General features: G+C 38.3%; 1 long non-coding RNA gene across 4 annotated transcripts in view; it reads right to left on the reverse strand.

Moving 5' to 3' along the window:
* Positions 1-5,481: 5,481 nt before the first annotated feature.
* The window catches only part of LOC109497576, a 65,745-nt gene continuing 54,247 nt past the window's right edge, over positions 5,482-16,979 (reverse strand). For 3 of the 4 annotated variants that reach the window (XR_006594486.1, XR_006594485.1, XR_006594488.1), the window contains exons 5-7: positions 16,680-16,745; positions 10,923-11,030; positions 5,482-5,752 (exon numbers count right to left, since the gene is read on the reverse strand). This is a non-coding gene — a long non-coding RNA (uncharacterized LOC109497576). Of the gene's footprint in view, positions 5,753-10,046; positions 10,606-10,922; positions 11,031-16,679; positions 16,746-16,979 lie in introns of those variants that run through there. The other variant, XR_006594487.1, reaches the window with a different exon arrangement.

Genomic DNA, 16,979 nt, shown 5'->3' on the forward strand with positions numbered 1-16,979 from the left:
TGATGGTCTAAGTCTAGTCTTGATTACGGACGCTACTGGAAGTCTTTAGTCTTTCTCGTGATTCTTGCTCAGACTTGTTCTTTGCTTTCTTGGATTGTACAATCAATTAAGAAGTTTTTGCTGTTAATAGAACAAATGGTCCATGTGCTCTCCTTGGATGAATTTCAGTTTGTTAACTTGCACAGGAAAGAAATTACACAAACTGTGCTTTATCAGATTTGAGTCTGGGTTTACATTTCATTTTTTATTTTAAAAATTTTTAACATTTATTTTTGAGAGACAGAGCATGAGTGGGGGCGAGGCAGAGAGAGAGGGAGATACAGAATCTGAAGCAGGATCCAGGCTCTGAGCTGTCAGCACAGAACCCGACACGGAGCTTGAACTCATGGGCCGTGAGATCATGACCTGAGCTGAGGTCAAACGCTTAACCGACCCAGCCACCCAGGTGCCCCTAGTTTTACATTTTAAAGATTAGGTATCTACTATTTCAGTTTCTTAGTAATTGTATTTAAGAATAATAAGTTTGCGGGGCACCTGGGTGGTTCAGTCGGTTGAGTGTCCGACTTTGGCTCAGGTCATGGTCTCAGTTTGTGGGTTTGAGCCCCACATCAGGCTCTGTGCTGACCGTTTGCTCGGACCTGGAGCCTGCTTCGGATTCTGTGTCTCCTCTCTCTTCCTCTCCCCCACTCACGCTTTGTCTCACTCTGTTTCTCAAAAATAAATAAATGTAAAAAAAAAATTTTAAGAATAATAAGTTTGCTTTGTTATTCTTTTTAATTCTTTCCCTCTTTTAACAGAAAATTAAGATAAATATAACATGATTACTATGTGAAATTCCATTATTGGTTTGTAAATTTCATATTAAGTTGTACTAGTTCAATATTATACTAGTGCAAAAAAAAAAAAAAAAGACAACTACAGTGGGATTTGTATGCCCTGGGGGTAAATTTCATCACATAGAATGTTTTTACTTAGCATGTACTTTTCACATGCAATTAGCTTTCAGCAACTCAGTTTTACCTGTGTGTGTGTTCTTTTACATCAACCAACTCATTGTTTGAGTCGGATCTTTACTGTTTGCTTTACTTAAATCTCCCAAGCTTGTGATTCAGAGCTCACCAAAATCTCAGTCTAGATGAGAGTTTTTAGTTGTTCAGATTGAGCTTTCTTCTTCTTTAGCAATGTTCATTCTTTGTTTTAACCTCTCTCCTCAAGTTCTCTGCTCTTTATTAATCAATTCAGTCAGTCAATCAGTAAATCTATATCCATCTGTTCATTCATCAGACACTTGTTTCAGACCATGCCATGTATGGCAGTTGGCTAAGCAGAGGAGAATCAAAGGTGAATGAGACTTGGCCTCATAAGCCGATTCTTGCCTCTATGCTTTGCTCACTCTGTGGCTTGCCCTTCAACTAGTGAGCGAATCCTATCAATTCTGACACTTTTCCTGCCAAATCTGTTCCTTGCTGCTCCTACCAGTCTCCATTAACATCATCTTAGATCAGATGTCTATTCTGTCTTTGGGATAACTGCAGTTGCTAATTACTTGAACTCTCTTCCGATTCATATTCAACTCTGCAGTCAGAAGATCTTCCTGAAATGCAAGTCAGATCTTGTCACAAGCTACTCAAAATCCCTTCAGTATCTTCCAGTCCCCTTACAGTGACGTCCAGATCATTAATGTTCTTTTCCAGATCTGGCTCAAGCATCTGCCTCATCCCTTGGCACTTCCTCCCTGAAACTCTGCAGTAACTTGAACATGTGCTCTTCTACCTTTGGGTCTTCTGATGAGCTTTCCCTTCTAACTCTTCACCTCGACATTCTTCATCTCCCCACTTCCTTCACCACCCTTTTCCTAGCTAATGCCAACACATACTTAATGTCTCAGCTTTGGTATCACTACTTCTGGGTTAGGTATCTCTTCTATGTGTACCTTTGCCATGGCACTGAAACTGCTTCTCATCTTTTTCTGTTGCCATTTATATCCCTGTCATCTTGTTGGGGTTTTTTTAAATGTTTATTTATTTTTGAAAGAGAGAGAGAGAGAGAGCAGGGGAGTGGCAGAGAAAGAGGGAGAGGGGGGATCTGACGAAGGCTCTGCTCTGTCAGCACAGAGCCCAATGAGGGGCTCAAACTCACAAACCCTGAGATCATGACCTAAGCCAAAGTCTGATGTTTAACAGACTGAGCCACCCAGGTGCTCCCCTGTCTTCGTGTTTTTATGTCTCTTCTTGTCTTTATAAGAGACAGGGAAATGTCTATACCACTCCACATACCTGGAAACTAGCTTAAGTGCTTGCTACATCATATGCGCTAAGTGCTTGTTGAATGAGTGGATGATTGAACAAGAGGACACCCCATCAAATATTTCAAGTGTTTTAAGAAAATACTTATAGGGGCACTTGCCTGGCTCAGTCAGTGGAGCGTGCAACTCAAACTCAGGTTTGTGAGTCTGAGCTCCAGGTTGGGTATAGATTACTTAAAAAATTTTTTTAGGGGCGCCTGGGTGGCTCAGTCGGTTAAGCGGCCGACTTCGGCTCAGGTCATGATCTCGCGGTCCGTGAGTTCGGGCCCCGCGTCGGGCTCTGTGCAGGCTCTGTGCTGACAGCTCAGAGCCTCGAGCCTGTTTCGGATTCTGTGTCTCCCTCCCTCTGACCCTCCCCCGCTCATGCTCTGTCTCTCTCTGTCTCAAAAACAAATAAACGTTAAAAAAAAATTTTTTTTTTTAAAAATTTTTTTTTAAATCTTTTACAAAAAGGAAATACTTATATATTTTTAAAAATGCCATTAGAGCCCATTTTTTATACTCCATACTAGGACAATAAATAGAAAATAACCAACGACTTGGTTGTTAGTTCTCACATCTGGAATAAGAGAAAAAGTAGATGTGGGAACGGAGTCACTATGCTTTGTGTCAGGTATAAAATGCCGAGTGCAGCTGATTTGTGACACGGACTTAGATTTAGACTTCTTAACTCGAATCTCTGGATTTCATTTTCTTTTTTCTCCCCACTAAATGACCCACAAAAGCAATCTCTCTCCCACCTTTTAAAAATCATTCTTCATACCAGTCTTTAAAAATAGCATACTTCCCTAGGGAACTGAAATAGTGGAGAGCCACTAAACCAGGGGAGTAAAATCTGAAAATAGAGGGGACCACATTTACCTCAAGTTCAGGTGCATACTAGTCAAGCCACTTTATTGATCTAGAAAATTAGAGGTGTTGGATCACCTAGCACTTGGCGTTCTATAATACATTTTAAATAGGAGTTAATTTGCAAATTTTCAACTTCTATAAAAGTTGCAGTAAAATACCGACTTCATAAAGTAAGGTATATTTCTATATGCCTCTGCATTTGAATTACCTTAGCTTGCATGTAAATCCTTCTATGACAGGAATCTCTGCTTTAAACTGGACTGGATCCACTGCAGGAATTTAGGCATAATTGGACATTTTTGAAAGCTAGTGGGATAAGGGTAAGAAGATCCTGATTTTTATGGATAGATTGTCATGAGGATTTTTGTTTTGCACTATCAGAAGTCGAGGAAGTTTTGTGCCTGGGTGCCTGGGAGCTAGAAATAAATGTTATGGTGGGCAACACGTCTCTTTCCTGACCTCTTATTAAATCAGAGCCTCTTGGGGGAGAGGTGCTTTGGGTGGAAGCTGAAGAAGCATTTTCATAAGAGAAGACAAGGTTTGGGAGAAGAACATTTTCTACAATTCGTGGCGGGACACATTGCCACACAGGCACAATGAGTTGTTACCGGAATGTGGTACCATTTCTGATCCCTAAACTGAAGATTTAGGACACATTGAGAGACACAGCTCTTAACAGCGATCATATGGCCCTTCAAAGGGCTTCTCAAGGGAGATTGGAAAGGGGACTGGTGTGAACACAAGCAAGACACCCTTAGAGACTGAAAAAATACTGTGGTGAAGAATTTTGCAACAGACCATTGTCGCATGACGTACAGAGGAAAACAACAGGCTCATTAAATTTGATTAATTGTTATTAATAAAAACTCCTTTGTATCCCCCGGATGATGAGACCAAGGAAAACTTGGATTAAATTTACAAAAGGGTCACGTGGATGCAGTTTCTCAGCCATACGCTGCTATTGTGCTATTTTTATGGAAGAAACTTACCCATCATTCTCCCATCTCCTATGCATGCTCTGTGCAAAAGTGTAGCCACAGGCCATAATGGTCTGTTGAGTATTTGAAATGTGGCTGATCTGAATTGAAACGTGCTATAAATGCAAAATACACACTGATTTCTGAGACTTAGTATGTTTCTTTTTACTTTCTAAAATGTAGCTACTAGAAAATTAAAAATCACATAGATGATTTGCATTATGTTCCCATTGGATAAGGCTGCCCAATAATTCACATTTGGACACTAAATCATATGCCATTTATTTCACTTGTTAATTCATTCATGCAAAATGTTTAGCTTGATAACATTATAAGGTCCTGGGAGGATAGGTTCTAAATTTCTAATTTGTATTTTTCCAGATACTTAAAACACTGGTAGCATGTGATAGTTTTTACTTTATACTTGTTGATTTAAATTGATTTAAGAAGACTGTTTATTTCCATAAATCTGTGAACTACTTTCAGATTGTGTCCTAGATAAGTGCATTTTGATTATAAACAGAACTGTATTATAAAAAGTATTCAGTTCAGAAAATGTGCTAATGAATAACAGAATTATTTTAATTCCATCATGAGCTCATTTTTCCACTTCTTGTTTTATATTTTTTAAATGGGAATTTCAAAAAAGAAATTAGGACAATTTTCTTCATTAATGTATTTATTTCCATAAGCCTTTGATAATTTAATTTAAGTTAATTAAATGTTAGGAATGTTAGTTGAATTTCTAAAATCCCAAATTATGATTTTTATTTTTAACTACTTATTTGAAAATAATTTTCCTGCAGAAGACTTGTAAGAACACACCCTTCCATCAGATTCATCATTTATATTTGCCACATTATATTATTGTATTTCTTTACAAAATTTTTTTTTTAATGTTTATTTATTTTTGACACAGAGAGAGAGAGAAACAGAGTATGAGCAGGGGAGGTGCAGAGAAAGAGAGTGAGACACAGAATCTGAAGCAGGCTCCAGGCTCTGAGCTGTCAGCACAGAGCCCAATGGGGCTCAAACTCACGAACTGCGAGATCATGACCTGAGCCGAAGTCGGGACGCTCAATCGACTGAGCCTCCCAGGCGCCCCATATTATTGTATTTCTTTATCCCCCTCCCCAAATACTTCAGTTAGTATTTCCTAAGAAAAAGAATATTCTCCTATAAAATCATAGCACAATGACCAAAGCCATGAAATTTAACATAATCCAATGCAATTACCTATCATACAATGCATATTTAAATTTCACCAGTCATCTTTCTGTTATTCCTCCCTGCCCCACCCCAGTTTAGGGTCTGATTCAAGAACATGCATTGCATTCTATTGCCATGTGTTTTTTCAGTTGCCTTTAATTGGGAACAGTTCCCATGTCTTTTTTTCTTCTTTCAAGGCAATGATATTTTTAAGGGTCTAAGCCAATTGTTTTATACTGTGTCCTTTGATGTGAGTTTCCAAGTGATTCGAAGCAGGTTATGAGTCTTCGGACAGTAGTACAGCATAAATGATGCTGTGATTTTCTCAGGCACCGCATCAGGAGCACGTGGCCATGTCCCACTTTGGTGATATTAGCCTGGTAAATGTGGTGTCCTCTAGGTTTCTCCACTGTAAAATTGCAAATGCAATTGTAAAAAAAGTTACAGCTTTTAAAATTAATTTGCAATTCATAAATAATGAAGACAGAGATACTTCATCTATATATCTTGTTCTTCTTCAAATGGTCACCCAATTTCTAGTCTACATTGATGATTCTTACTTGAACTAACTATAATTCAAATTCAGCCAAAACAGCATATCGCGACAGATTTAATGCAGAAGAAGATAATGAGGATCCAGATGAATTCTATCTAGCAGACACTAAGAGATTTGTAAAAGTGTACAGTCATGCCACTCTTCTCACTAGTTTATTTGTGGTTAGAAAAATAAAGCTATTTCCATCCAAATATGTTATTCACAATAACAAATTATGGGTTTATGATTCCACATTTCAACTAAACTTTATTGTTATTTAAAAATGGATTGAGGGGCGCCTGGGTGGCGCAGTCGGTTAAGCGTCCGACTTCAGCCAGGTCACGATCTCGCGGTCTGTGAGTTCGAGCCCTGCGTCGGGCTCTGGGCTGATGGCTCAGAGCCTGGAGCCTGTTTCCGATTCTGTGTCTCCCTCTCTCTCTGCCCCTCCCCCGTTCATGCTCTGTCTCTCTCTGTCCCCAAAATAAATAAACGTTGAAAAAAAAAATAAAAATAAAAATGGATTGAAACAAAGGATACAGGAGTGCTGATACATAGGGGCACATGTACCCCAATGTTTACAGAAGCACTTTCAACAATAGCCAAATTATGGAAAGAGCCTAAATGTCCACCTACTGGTGAATGGATAAAGAAGATGTGGTTTATATATACAATGGAATACTACTTGGCAATGAGAAAGAATGGATTCATGCCATTTGCAGCAGTGTGGATGGAACTGGAAGGTATTATGCAAAGTGAAATAAGTCAGTCAGAGAAAGACAGATATCATATGTTTTCACTCATATGTGGAACTGGAGAAACTTAACAGAAGAAAACCATGGGGGAAGGGAATGGGAAAAAAATAGTTACAAACAGAGAGGGAGGGAGGCAAACCAGAAGAGACTCATAAGTACAGAGAACAAACTGAGGATAGACATAGGGGTGGGGATGGGGAGAGGGGAAAATGGGTGATGGGCACTGAGGAGGGCCCTCACTTGTTGGGATGAGCACTGGGTGTTGCATGTAAGCAATGAATCACGGGAATCTACCCCCAAAACCAAGAGCACACCGTACACACTGTATGTTAGCTAATTTGACAATAAATTATATTTTAAAAATAAAATAAAATAAAAATAAAAATGAATTGGAAGGGGTGCCTGGGTAGCTCAGTCAGTTAAGCATCCCACTTCAGCTCAGGTCATGATCTCATGTTAGTGAGTTGGAGCCCTGTGTTGGGTTCTGTGCTGAGAGCTCGGAGCCTGGAGCCTGCTTCAAATTCTGTGTCTCCCTCTCTCTCTGCCCCTCCCCTGCTCATACTCTGTCTCTGCCTCTCTCTCAAAAGTAAATAAATATTTTTTTAAAAGATTTTTAAAAAAGAAATGATAACATATTTCTAAATGTCTCACTATTAATTTGTGACGTAGTAAACATAAATATAACTCATTAACCAAAGGTCTAGGAGATCATCTACAAGTTTGAGAGTGTAAAGGGGCCTTGAGAACAAATCTAGTCTATCTTTTGGGGAAAGGTGTCTTCAGTATCGGCCGAAGGTTTTCCACAGAAACTCCTTATCTTTTAGAGGTGTGTAATGTAATATTGAGAGGTAAAATAATACGATGTCTGAAATTTGCTTGAAAATAATACCATGACGACAATGGTAGGTGTGGTAGTGATGTGGACAGTTCCAGCAGCAGTGGTGAGGAGGGTATAGATGAAATGAAACTGTGCTGTTAACTGTTGAAGCTGTGTGATTGCTACACGGAGGTTCATGATAAAGTCTTATTTTGACCAGGCTTGAAGATTTTCAAAACAAAAGTTGTTTTTAAAGGTTTCATCTCTGGATAAGCTTTTTAATGCTATGGATTTGGAGAGAATCAAGCTTAATTGCCTGAAATGTCATAATTATTTAAAACATGTTAATTATAGTTTCATAGATTTATGTAATACCTTCTGAAGGGTTCAAGCTGATTAACTTTGGCTGGTTTTTGAAACATGAATACTCATTATCTATTTCTTTGACATTTTGAACATCTTAGGGAAGTTTGCAAAGTAAGAACAAACACGTTGAGTACACATCGAACACTATCGTTCCATAAGTAGTTTTGTATGCCTGGAATTAGCTGCAATAAAATAAATGCTGCTTGCATGAAGATTGTATTGTTCTCCTCCTAAAATGAGATAGATTTCAGTTTGGTTCTTGGTTCTGCCACTTTATACTACTTATCATGACATTTACAATAATAGACATAATACACAAACAAAGCCAAAATTTACTGATCTTAATATGTGACTGGTTTTGTGCTAAATCCTTACATTAGTTTATTCATTGAATCCTTACAACAATACTGTAAGTTACTTTAATTTTTTTTTTTTTTTTTGGCGATCTCTACACACAACATGGGGCTCGAACTCACCATCCCTGAGCCAAGAGTCACGTGTTCTTCTGACTGAGCCAGCCAGGAACCCCACTTTTGTTTAGTAAATTTAGTACTTTAGTACTTTAGTAATTTAGTAATTTAGTACTTTAGTAAATTTAGTACTTTTGTTTAGTAAATAACCTGCCAGTACATATTTGCTAAGGAGAAGAGCAAAAATTGGAAGCTAGGGCACCAATCAGCATCTCTTCAATCCACTGCATTAAGTTGTCCTATCTTACCAGCTAACTGTCTTGGGTAAGTTATTTGACCTCAGCCTTATTTTCCTCTTTTATAAAATAGGGATACAAATAGTAACTACCTCACGGGCACAAGGATTACATCAGATAAACAGATAACATACAATTGTACTCTAACCCCCTCTTAGAAATTTGTAATGTATACTAGCACATTATTTTCCTCTTTTATAAAATAGGGATACAAATAGTAACTACCTCATAGGCACAAGGATTACATCAGATAAACAGATAACATACAATTGTACTCTAACCCCCTCTTAGAAATTTGTAATGTATACTAGCACTTGAGAAGTCATGTAAGAAAGAAAGTTGGTTAATTTTGTTTAACTCAATGTTTGCTAAGTTTACTTCATTATGGAGTTTCTTTGCTCCTGTAACACATACTAACATCCCACAGAACACACTTAAAATTAAACTATATGCAGAATTTTTCAAAGCTAGATTTTTGACTAATTGTTGCAGTTATTTTTATCATATTTAAATAAATAAACACCAAAGTTTTATGTAATAAACTTATTTGCCTTTTTCTAGAGTGTAAGTGACATGAGCAGATACCTGTTTAAAGAAATATTTTTCTTTTATTCATGATCAGAAAATCTGAGTTTCAGTTCTGAAATTCTGATTCAATTCAATAAATATTTATCATATGTCCTTTTTTAAAAACTTTTAAAAAAATGTTTATTGGGGCTCTTGGGTGGCTCAGTCGGTTGGGCGTCCGACTTCGGCTCAGGTCACGATCTCACGGTCTGAGAGTTCGAGCCCCGTGTCGGGCTCTGGGCTGATGGCTCAGAGCCTGGAGCATGCTTCTGATTCTGTGTCTCCCTCTCTCTCTGCCCCTCCCCCGTTCATGCTCTGTCTCTCTCTGTCTCAAAAAAAAAAAAATGTTTATTTATTTGCTTTGAGAGAGAGATAGAGAGAGAGAGATTGTGCACATGCGCGAGCAGGGGAGGGCCAGAGAGAGAGAAAGAGAATCCCAGGCAGGCTCTGAGCCAGACAAGGGGCTCGATCCCATGAAACCTTGAGATCATGATCTGAGCTGAAACCAAGAGTCAGATGACTAACCAACTGAACCAACCAGGTATCCCTTTTGTATGTCTTTTATACATCAAGTGCTGGCCTAATGCTGATAATCCAAAGATGAATTGGACGTGATAGTTATCTTCACATTGCACATAAATACGTGGATTGATTTGCCTCCTCTATACAGGCACGTTCCTCTATTGTTGTTTGATTGGTTGTTTCTTTAAATAGTATTTCTGGGGGTGCCTGGGTGGGTTAGTCGGTTGAGTGACCAACTCTTGATTTCAGCTCAGGTCATCATCTCACGGTGGGAAGAGGTTGTGAGATCGAGCCCTGTATCGGGCTCTGTGCGAGGTGTGGAGCCTGCTTAAGATTCTCTCCCTCTGCCCCTCTCCTGCTCTCTCTCTCTCTCTTTCTCTAAATATACATATATATATATATATATATATATGTATATGTAGTATAAATATTGTGTATATATAAATATTTTTGGTTATATAAGTATTTTTGGTTAGTTCTTGCCACATTTCCAAAAGTATATAAATGTTAGTGGAGTTAATCTAGTGGTAGAGCACAGATGATTGCATTAGGTGCTATAACACATAATGCATCGGTGCTCCCTCGAAAGGGAGGTATATGTAAGGTGATTTCCAAAGGTGGAAGGAGCTGTAAGACCAAAGACAAAGGCTGAGAAGTCCCGCTTGATAAGAAATAGTTTATTAAGAAGACTTACAAACAGAAGCGTGTCTTTCATGGCCACAAGAGGAGATCTCCACAACCCCACCTCCCATAAGACATGCTTTTATAGCCCTAGTGAGTACATACTGGGGGGACCACCTTAGAGGGGAATGTTTGAGAATAGGTGTGTGTCATAGTCATATCTGCAGAGTAGATCAAGGACATTATGCTTTAAGTGTGTACTTAAGGGTGTGGTTAAACAGAAGAAAAGAATGGGGTGGGGGCGGTGCTGTGCTCGGAAGGCTTCAGGTCATAGAGCAGTCATTATCACAGTGGATTTGTCCAAGATGGTGTTAGTCTGGTTCACAAAACAGGTATAAATAAAGTGTCATTAAAAATCAGAGTAACTGCTCAACTTTACCCAGTGTCACTGAAAAGGATTTTATTGAGGATGTGTTATGTGAGTGGAGAAAAGTAAAATGCTGACAGACACAAGAGACAGAAGTATTTCTAGGCAAAGAGAATTGTACAAAGAAGTAATGCCAGAAAAGTCCATGTTTCACACCAATAGGAGTAGGTAAGGGTGTCAGGCAAACAAATAGAAATATAAAAACATAATTGGGAACAAAATACGAAGGCTCTTTAAATATTATTTAAGGATTTTGAGGAAATTACCTGTGATTCTCGTAAGTATGACTTTATGACATGGGTGAGGACACTTCAGTGTCAGAAGGCCAATTCTTTAAGATCCTGAAGAGGAACTTTCATGCGTGTGTTAAAGTTCTACCAAAGAGATAAAATATGCTAAATCACTACTGCGCACAATAGCATTTGGCCACTATCTTTCAATAAAATACTTGTCATAAACTATGTACTTATCCTGGTTTTTTTAAAGTATGTCCAGTTTTGATTTTTTTCAAATTGTTTAAATTCAGTCTATTTCTTAAAACAAGACAGCAAAGAAAAACTCAAAGAAAGCACACACACAATGAAAAAAATAAAATTAAAGTGTTGCCAGATGCATGAGTCCAACATATTAGTCAGAAACTTAGCAGAGTTGTGCACTACATAACGGCAATATCATAGGAGGTTTTCGAAACTCTTGGCGTGTTGGTAATTGAGAATCTTACATTTTTCGCCAACAGAGAAACTGCTTAATTCAACTAGAAAGTGTGACATAAACCCAACACTGACCTCACTTAATGACTAGCCAAATAAAAACAGAAGTTTAGAGGTTTCACAGCTGCTGACAGAGTCCATGGAAAGAATTATTTTGGAATATTCTTACTGTTGCTAAAGAAGGAAACTAAAGAGGTCAGAAATAAGAAACCAGGAAGAAAACAAGCCTGTCAGCATTCAAAACTGATTACAAGGGAATTACTTTGTGGTTAAAAATCCACAGTGTTTCAGCAACTTTATTTAGGAATGTTTATCCCAGAGGACTTTCATTGCATGTATTTTGCTACAAATAAATTTGCTTACCTTAACTCCATAAAGAGCTTTATAAACCACAACTGGTTGGATTTGAATTTGCTAGCTTTCACAACTGCTACCAAATCCATTGAAAACCAAGAGGCTTTCAGGATGTGGGAGGGACCCTGGCAGTCACAGGGTCCAATTAGGTGGCTGTCCCTTTTGTTATGGTTCACATCTTAGAAGAAGTCAGATAATGAGCCCCAGCGCCCACCATTAGCAAGTAGGACCCTGTTAATCATGTAGAGGGCCCTTATGATGAGTGTGACAAAAGGAAATATGGTGTTTTTCTAGCCTACACCAGTTAGACAGTTTATTTTCATTCTATCTTTTGCTTTAATACTTGTGGAATAAATAATTATTGAAAAATTTAATATAATGATTTCGTTGAACAAACAAAAGAATCTCTCACTTGGGTTGGATAACCAGATGCCTGTAATGTGGGATAGTGGGTGGTACATCAGATGAGATTCAGGGGGCCTATGCTCCATTTTCTACTCATTTACTATTTGATTACCCTTGTCTAAGGCTAACTTCCTCAGTTCCAGCTTCATCATATTTGTTTATTATTATTATTTTTAATGCTTATTTTTGGGAGACAGAGCAGGAAAGGGGCGGGGTGGGGTGGGGTGGGGTGACGGGGACAGAGGATCCAAGGCTGGCAATCTGCTGACAGCAGACAGCCCAATGTGAGGTTTGAACTCACGAATCGTGAGATCATGACTTGAGCCCAAGTCGGATGCTTAACTGACAGAGCTACCCTGGTGCCCCAGCTTCATCATCTTTAATATGGAGGCGATGATGACATATCATAATGATGTGGGGATCAAGAGAGATTATGTATCCCAAAGTAGCTCATTAAAGCAATAATTTGCTATATTGCCTCAATTCTCCACCTTCCCATAAACACATCTTAACTTCTCATAGTTCCTTGAACTCAGAGTTAGATTAAGGCATGGCATGGACAGATTAAGCTGAGTGCCAACCTATAAAATTGCTGCACAGCCCTGGATTACATTGGAAGTATATTGCCAGATAATGCAGGCTTTGACCCGTCATCCTTGGCAAAGTGTAAATTTCTGGTTTCATTTCTGCCAAAAGAGGCATGCCTTCGAGCAGAAATAAAAATACAAAACTCCCCTTGCTAGAATTAGCTATCTATGCTGAGCTTTCTTTCAAACAAGCAGTTACAAACCAGCTACAATTCCAAGGACCAAAATGCAGGTCACAATGCTGCTTAATGGGGACATAATTCATCTTAAAAAAAAAAAATTAATCTATGGATATGTATCCCACTAAGTTGTCACATATTTTCAGAATATTGGCTATGCTTTGACCGAAGCCGACACCGAAGTCAATCGGTGAAGAAATTTGTTTCTATGTAAAATCTTTATAACTCTCCATACTCTCTAAATAGATGCTCAACAAGAAGTTTTTGTATATTAGTTACAAGGGGTGCCAATTCGCCTGCCAACATTGCTTGGGTTTTCTCGCACTCGCTATACTTTTCCACATATTTCCATCTACATGCATGCTGTCTTTACACCACTTTGTTCGCTACTCACCTTTTGAGTCAATTAAAAAATCAATTCCTATATGATACCTTCCTTTCCCCCTTAGTTCCCTAGAGGGAATTATGATATTTTCGTAATTCTAAGACATCAACTTTTTTTGGGTAAACCAAAACAAAACCAACAGAATATTAAAGATATGCATCAGTTAAAGACGGGTTCCATCAGAAAAATGCTAAGGTGGTCAAACAAATTTTAACATCTAGAAAATACAGTAGTTGCTTATTCCTACGAGTATCTCTAGCACATAGAAGTATTTCAGTACTTCTCACACCATATATATTATAAGGGATGTAAATTTGCCACATGAGACTTGGGTAAACCAAAAGCTGTATTGCCTTATTTTAAAAAATCAAAATAAATCTTGCTCTGAAGTCTCTTCTCAACTCCTTTTATATTAATGACTTCAGAGCCCTTCTTCAAAATTGTTCATGATTCCTGGGGGATATTATATAGATCATTCTACATCATCATAGAAGAAAGTGTCCTTTTCCTTTCTTTCTTTTTTTTTTTTTTTTAAGTAGGCTTCATACCCAGTGTGTAGCCCAATAGAGGCCTTGAACTCATGACCCTCAGATCAAGACCTGAGCTGACATCAAGAGTCAGGCACTTAACCAAATGAGCCACGCAGGTACCCCATGGTGGAAAGGATTCTTGACTTGAGTTCATTCTTACCGGGTTGTCTTGGCCACTGCTCAAGCCCATGTGACCTACCTGAAGGTAGGCTATTCTGTGGCTTGGGTAGTAACCTTTCTCCATGCTCAACTCAGACCCAAGGCCTGCAAGGCCACAGCTATAGAGACTGAACCACCAGTCACTATGCATTCCTTACCAGTGATCCTGACACCTACTGGGATTCTGAATGGGAATAGGACCCTTGTCTCTACCCACCTCAGGAATTCAGTTCCAAACAATAATTCAATTCCTCTATCCACTCCCCTTCTGAGATAACCCATTATAATCGTCTTCAATTGGCTTGAATCCCAAACAATTGAACTTCCTGAACAGTTCTCTTTGTGTTTATTGGGTGGGGGAGGGGCAACTGCCATATAAAGAGAGAATAGACCTTACCTTTTGCAAGTTAGGAAAGGAGACCATTTATTTTACCATGGTGAACTGACAGGAGAGTACACTAAAAGTGATATTAAACAACAATCAAGATTTACCAGTAGGTTTGATTTGTATCTCCATCACCTCCCAATAAACAGTGGTTGTTTGGAGGGTAGGAGCTATGTTTTCTTCATGGATGGGTCTTTAGCATTCCACATAGTGCTACCATATGTTATCGGTCAATATTGGATCGATGAACTGCGTATAGTGTGAGAATCAATGAAATGAGAATAGTGTGTGAATTCTTGTCTTCTAGAGTAATTCTGGTTTTAGGAACTTTTAGCTGCATTAAAATGTGAAACTAGTTGAATAGAACTCAAGAACAAGGCTCTGTCCTCCAGTCATACCATTTTGATGAATTTCCCTCCAGAAGTACAGGGAATTTTGAATGTCAAACACACTAAATTGCAATTTTAAAATTCGTGGCTCTAAAATTGATTTCAGCTCAGGGCACCTGGCTGGCTCATTCAGTGGAGCGTGCGACTTGGGGTTGGGGTTGTGAGTTCAAGCCTCATGTTGGGTGTAGAGATTAATTAAAAATAAAAAATATTTAAGATAAATAAATAAGTCAAAACAGATTTCAGCTCTGCTTTTCCCCCCTAAGAAGTCACTGTATCTCTGTGCCACTGTGTGTATTGACACAGTGTGAAGTTAGGAAAGTGTTCCAAATTTGATGGAAAGTACACACTGTTCATTGAGGGCACAGAAGTATCTTTGAAAGTGAGATATTTGATGGGCACACAGACACTTGTACTTTGCTTTCGTTACATATTTAGCAGGGAGTTCATATCAGTGACAGGAACATGCCATGGGAGAACAAGGAAGTACCTTGGTTACTGTACAGTCACTGGAGTACCCTTTAAAGCCTGAGTGACTTTACTACCTCTGCTCATAAAATTCCCTCATTTAAAATGTCATTTTAAGCCAACTTTCAAGCTTGTACCTAAATCCCCATGCAGCTACTGCTCATTCCTTTACTACCTAGTAAATTCTCAGCACCAGACCACTAACCATACATAAAAGATTATAGTCACTCTGATAGAAGTTTCTTATAGGACTTGTTATTGCACAAATTGGAGAGAATAACTTCAAGTCCAGAGACCAAAATGACCCACAAAGTTTTATTTATGCAGCATGTATTTATCAAGACACTTTAGGCAAGGATCTAGAGCAGGCTCTGATGAAAACCATGAATTATTAGTGACCCTCAAGAAGATCATTATTTCTAGAGGTGGGAACAACAAAAACACAAATGACTATAATTCAGGACATAGTGTGATGAATACTAAAAGAGGAACGGAGTTCAAAGGAGGTAGTAACCACTTTCAGCTAGAGGAATTGGGCATTTCTGCATAGAAGGGTCATTAAACTGTGCCAAAAAGAATGGGTTACATCCCATTTGGACAAACAGTGATTGGGAAGGCAGGTCTAACGCAGGGAATGCCTTGAAGAAAGACACACACTCAGTCCCCAAGAGGCATATCAACTACTCAAACAATAGCAAATATTCTTGTTTCATCATATTTCCTACTTGGGTGTATTAAATGTTTATATTTCATATGAGTAATGGAAGATACTATTATGAAATATACTCTATATTTGCTCTATAGTAAAAAATTGACCAACCAACAATATGTAGAGAGTAAAATAGTACTTCTGAAGTTCTTTTGATTGCTTTCCACATTTTTCTTGTCAAAGTAAGTTCTTCATTCAGAGCAGCTATTTCATTAGTCAGCATTCTCCAGAGAAACAAAACCAGTAGGGTGTGTGTGTGTGTGAATGTGTGTATATATGTGTTTATGTCAGATATACACATATGTATGTATACACACATTATGTATACCCCATATTGGTTGCAGAGAGAGATTTATTTCAAAAAATTGGCTCATAATAATGTAGGGGCAGGTAAGTATGCTATTTGAAGTGTTGATGGGCAGGCTGGCAATTCTTGCATGGGTTGACTATAACCCATATAGTCTTGACTCTGAAGTCAGTGTGGAGCCAACATTACCTTTTTTGGTGGGGTAGGATTTCAGTTTTTTTCTTAAGGTCTTCAACTGATTGGATGGCCTACGCATGTTATGAAGGGTAATGTGCTTTACTCAAAGTCTACCGATTTAAATGATAATCACATCTAAAAACTACCTTCACAGCAACATCTAGACTGATGTTTGATGAAACAACAGATCACAATAGCTTAGTCAAGGTGATGCATAAATCATCATAGTTAACATGATCATGAAGATATTCCCACTAATAAAAAGAGGGAAAACAGTACCTTTCATTTGTTTACGGGCTTCATTATAGTTTTACAAAGATTTTTGCACATGTAATTTTAAAAACCCTGTAAGGAAAGAAGGGAGCATTATTATCAACAATTTCTAAATGACAAATCTGAGGCACAGAGAAATTAAGAATCTTGGAGGTTAAAGAGCTGGAAGTGGTTGGTGTCAGAAATAGAACTGATGTCTTCTGACTCATTACCCAATGGTCTTTCCATTGCACCATCTGCTAGTGTTCCAATCCAAATTCCTATAGCATTTACTATTCTGTAATACCCTCTCCAAACTTAAAGATA

This window comes from Felis catus, chromosome A2 (genome assembly GCF_018350175.1).
Source record: "Felis catus isolate Fca126 chromosome A2, F.catus_Fca126_mat1.0, whole genome shotgun sequence".
In the NCBI taxonomy this organism is placed as follows: Eukaryota; Metazoa; Chordata; class Mammalia; order Carnivora; family Felidae; genus Felis; species Felis catus.